Source organism: Lactuca saligna, chromosome 5 (genome assembly GCF_052625555.1).
Source record: "Lactuca saligna cultivar CGN05327 chromosome 5, ASM5262555v1, whole genome shotgun sequence".
Classification (NCBI taxonomy): Eukaryota; Viridiplantae; Streptophyta; class Magnoliopsida; order Asterales; family Asteraceae; genus Lactuca; species Lactuca saligna.
In genome coordinates, this window is record NC_136421.1 from 189,302,659 (window position 1) to 189,308,025 (window position 5,367).

Sequence of the window (5,367 nt, forward strand, 5' to 3'; positions counted from 1 at the left end):
GTACCCTCTGTTTTGGGATATCATTAAAAGACGAATCCTTATCCCATGAGACGGGACCCCTGGCGATTTTTGAAGGATTAGCTGCGACTAAAAGGTTCAGAAGGCGCTAAGGAACCCTAAGCTTCAAGAGTTGGAAGAATTCAAGCAATTAGGTTAATTCTACCACTTAGACTTAGGAATTAAACATGTTTGCTTTCATAAACTTTGTTTTTGTGTTTGTTTCTACTGCAACTATGAGCTAAACTCGTTTTTGTTTCTGTTTGGGGAATACCAAAGAACTCCTATGGTTTAATTATTAATTCTTGTTTAATTGTCTATTGGTGATTTATTAAATTAAGTTTGTTAAAGAACCTTATGTATTAATCACTACTATTTTATGTTAATTGGAAGGCAATTAGGTTGAATGAACATCACTTAATTGTTAACCTCATATGTCTATGTGAATGCTAAAACGTATGCTTGGAAGTAATGAGTATGAAACTAAGATTAATAAGAAAATAGGAAGATTAATGTGTGAGCTTGTTTGAGAAACCATCAACAAGAGGTTAATTGAATTAATAACTTAATTAACCATTACAAATCTTATTTAATCCAAATAATTAATCTAGGGAATTAATTAGTTTAAACACTTGATCAACGCTTAAATTAGTTAATTGTCTAAGGGTTAGGAGTAATGAATATGAACCTAACTATTATCATTGGTAACCAATAGCAATTAATCCACCTTAACTTAAATAACCATAGGAGTGAATTGGTTGAACCTAAATAGAAACATCTTTATTAAATTTGGTAAATAGTTGTTGCTTTAGTTAATTAGTTAATTTAGTTTGTTTAAGTTTCTAGTCTTGCAAAACTAGAGAAAAACCCTTTACTTTTATTATTTGTTTTAGTTAAAATTAGCTATTAGTTTAATTGCCCGTTCCCTGAGTTCGATACCTTACTTATCAATCTATACCACTTATAGACAGGTTCACTGCCTTTGTGTGCTCAAATTGCTAATAAAAAGTATGGATAAAACTAGTTGAATTTACACACATCAAGTTTTTGGCGCCGTTACCGGGGAACGGTTCTAAATAATTAAGCTAATTCCTAATTTTTTCGATCCTTTGTGTGAGTTTACTTGCATAAAGTTCATTTATTGCAATTTAGTAACTAGTAATTAGGTTTTAGTATATGTTTTAGTTAGGTTAAAAACTTAGATTTTTTTTTGAAATATCACTGATACTTGCCGAGTGCACTCGCACCTACTCGGCGAGTAACAGTTTAGTTAGAAATTTTTTTTTATTTGTTTAAAATCTTTTTGTTCTTTTTACGTTTTTATTTGATCAATTTCAGGACTTTCATGACCAGAGGAGCAAACACACCACTGGTACCCCCGTTTGAAGACCCCGAATCCGAATTGAAAAGAAACAAAGGGAAGGACGTGGAGAGTTCAAGCACACCAAAGAAATCACCATTGTCCAACTTGAAGACTGTTTTTGGGAAAAAGAAGAGCAGCAAATCAGGAGCTTCAAGCGCTTCCTTGATAATTGAGGAGCCAATTCAAGAAGATACTAGATATGAAATCGAGGAAGAAGACGAGGCAACGTACGAACAAGAAACCGAATCGGAGGAAGAGTTAGCATTCACTATGGCTAACATTGATGAAATTCCCATGGGAGAATGGAAGAAGAGGATGCACGACGACCATGGCCCGGGACTTGTGCAACCCGCAATTCCCGCAACTGCCGCCTTCGAGCTAAAAGGTCATATCCTAGCTTCACTCAAGGAAATACCTTTCTATGGGAAAGATCATGAAGATGCCTACAAACATTTGGATGAAGTAAATGATGTTGCTGATTACTTCAACATTCCAAATGTAGCCCGCGAAAGTCAACTACTTCGGATGCTTCCGGTAACCTTCAAGGGTGCTGCTAAAGATTGGCTCAAATCACTTCCTCCCGGGTCAGTCACTACTTGGGCCAGAATGAAGGAAGAATTTATTGATCACTTTTGCCCACCATCCAAGATAGCTAAACTCAAGAAGGCCATTGCAAACTTTGAACAACAAGCTGGAGAGTCGTTATATGAAGCATGGGAGAGGTATAAAAGTATGCTACGAAATTGCCCACACCATGATCTAAATAGCCAACAAGAAGTTTCGATCTTTTATGATGGAGTCAATGTCACGACCCGGCAGCTGCTAGACTCACAAGGCTCACTTACAAAGAAGCCACCCCCAGTGATCAAAGAATTAATTGAAGATTTAAACACTCTAGAGAATACCACAACCCTAGGAATGATGTCACGAGGGGAGCCGCATACGCTGCTACTGAAGATTTATCCGCGGTCATGGCCATGTTAAAAACCATGGATAGGAGAATGGACAAAATGGATCAAACTATCCATGCCATACGGGTGGGTTGCAAAAATTGCAATGGACCTCACCTCACTAGAGATTGCGATTTGGATGAGAACGGCAACAAAAAGGCACAAGTATGCTATTCGAGCAGTGACCGGTATGATGAGGACTGGCGCAAACAAAAGAAGGAGTGGCTGCCTTACGAAGAGTACAAGAAGGCCAAGGAGGAGAAGTACAAACAAAAAGGGAGAGGCTTTTACCAAAAGGAGGAGCCGGTGCAAGAGAAGAAGCCGAGCTTGGAAGAAATGCTAACTAAATTTGTGGCTGCTTCCGAGAAAAGACATAGTGACCACGATGCTGCTATCCAAGAAACAAGAACAATGCTCAGGAACCAACAAGTATCCATCCACAACATAGAAACATAGCTTGGGCAACTTGCTCAACAACTAAACCAAAGGTCACCGGGTGAGCTTCCTAGCAAAACCGAGAACAACCCACGAGGCGTGCAAGTAAATATTGTTACCACAAGAAGTGGGAAGATTATTACTCCCCTGGCCCCCATTCGAACTGAAGCGAGCAAGGACTCACTGAAGGAAGGAACGGAAGTACAAGTCGAAAATCAACACTCACAATCTGAGAGCCCTACTCGCCGAGTAGGACCGATGGACTCGGCGAGTACATCTGCAAAAACAAAAGAACAGCCACCCTTGAAACCATACCAGCCTCCAATGCCATACCCAGCCCGAGCCAAGAAGGAGAAGCAGGAAGAGGAATATCAGAAGTTTCTTGATCATATTAAAACTCTTCAAATAAACATTCCTTTCATTGAAGCCGTCATGCAAATGCCCAAGTATGCAAAGTTCCTTAAGGAACTCCTCACTAACAGAAGAAAGATGGAGGAAGTGCAGAAAGTAGTACTTAATGAGAATTGCTCCGCCGCTATGCTAAAAAAAATACCAAAGAAGAAGGGTGATCCGGGGAGCTTAACTTTGCCTTGCCAATTTGGCAACTTGGCTGCAATTCATGCCTTAGCTGATTCTGGAGCAAGTGTGAACCTTATGCCATACTCGTTCTTCAAGAAGCTGGACCTTCCGGAGCCAAGGCCAATTCGGATGGCAATCCATTTGGAAAACAAGACTGTTACTTTCCCAAGAGGCATATGTGAAGATTTGCTAGTGAAAGTAGACAAATTTGTCTTCCCGGCTGATTTCATCATTCTCGACATGGAGGCGGATCCGCAAGTGCCAATCATCCTTGAAAGACCCTTCCTCAACACCGCTAGTGCCATCGTAGATATGAGAGATTCTAAGCTCACATTGCGAGTTGGGGACGATTCAGTGACATTCGGGGTAGACCAAGCCATGAAGTACTCAAGGAGTAGTGACGACACGGCGTTCTCAATCGACATGCTTGACGAATTATTAGAAGAAGACATACCTGAAGATTCCAGCAAGTTTGCAGCTTTGGAAGAAGTATTCGATCCAGAAAAGGACTTATTAGAGATTGAAAGACTGTTGGAAGAAGCGGAGTATGAAGAAATAAAGAACCAAGCTGAAAGCCCTACTCGCCGAGTAGACCCGATCTACTCGCCGAGTACATCTGAAGAAAAGCCAGCAGTCGTGAATGCCGCCACCAACTCGCCGAGTACCAAACCTGCACTCGGCGAGTCCGTCACTATGCACAACAAATTGGAGCTCAAAACACTACCTGACCATCTGGAGTATGCCTTTCTGGAAGAAGCAAATCAGAAGCCGGTGATTATAGCCTCGGATCTATCCAAGACGGAAAAGGAGGAGCTTGTACGCGTGTTGAAGAAAAGGAAAAGAGCCATCGCATGGAGCATCTCTGACATCAAGGGAATAAGCCCATCCTACTGCTCGCACAAAATCAACTTAGAAGAAGGAGCACGGCCGGTGGTGCAACATCAAAGAAGATTAAACCTGAACATGCAAGAAGTCGTCAAGAAGGAGGTGGTCAAGCTTTTGGATGCAGGAATCATCTACTCCATCTCCGATAGTCCATGGGTGAGTCCGGTCCAAGTGGTGCCCAAGAAAGGAGGAATGACGGTCATTACCAACGAAAAGAACGAGTTAATTCTAACGCGAACGGTAACCGGTTGGCGAGTGTGCATCGATTATCGCAAGCTAAACGATGCCACTCGCAAAGACCATTTTCCCCTTCCTTTCATAGATCAAATGTTAGAGAGACTATCAGGCCATAACTACTATTGCTTCTTAGATGGGTTTTCAGGGTATTTCCAAATACCCATAGACCCAATGGACCAAGAAAAGACCACCTTTGCATGCCCCAGTGGGACCTTCGCCTATAGACGCATGCCATTTGGACTATGCAATGCACCTGCGACATTTCAAAGGTGCATGACCGCCATATTCCATGATATGGTGGAAAATTTTATGGAGGTCTTTATGGATGACTTTTCTGTATTCGGATCTTCTTTTAATGACTGCCTCACAAATCTTGACTCGATGCTTGCTAGATGTGAGAAAACCGACTTGGTCCTAAATTGGGAAAAGTGTCACTTTATGGTCAAGGAGGGTATAGTTTTGGGACATAAAGTCTCTAAAAAGGGAATTGAGGTGGATCGGGCAAAGATAGACACCATTGCCAAATTACCCCCACCAACTAATGTGAAGGGCATTAGAAGTTTTTTGGGACACGCAGGTTTTTATCGGCGTTTTATTAAAGATTTTTCCAAAATCACGAAACCTCTAACACAATTATTACTAAAAGATGCACCCTTTAATTTTACTAAAGAGTGTTTAGAGGCATTTGACTTTCTAAAGGAAAAATTAACTAATGCCCCGATCATTATAGCACCAAATTGGAACTTACCCTTCGAGATCATGTGTGATGCTAGTGACTATGCACTCGGAGCGGTCCTTGGACAAAGGGTTGATAAGCACTTTCAACCCATCTATTATGCAAGCAAGACCTTAAATCCTGCCCAAGAGAATTATACTACTACTGAAAAAGAACTGTTAGCCGTAGTTTACGCTTTTGACAAG

General features: G+C 41.1%; 1 non-coding gene across 1 annotated transcript; it reads right to left on the reverse strand.

The window, feature by feature from the left end:
- Positions 1 to 2,014: 2,014 nt before the first annotated feature.
- Positions 2,015 to 2,121, reverse strand: LOC144999035 (small nucleolar RNA R71). The gene has a single exon (XR_013660562.1). It is a non-coding gene; the product is annotated as a small nucleolar RNA R71 (small nucleolar RNA).
- Between the last annotated feature and the right edge of the window lie 3,246 nt (positions 2,122 to 5,367).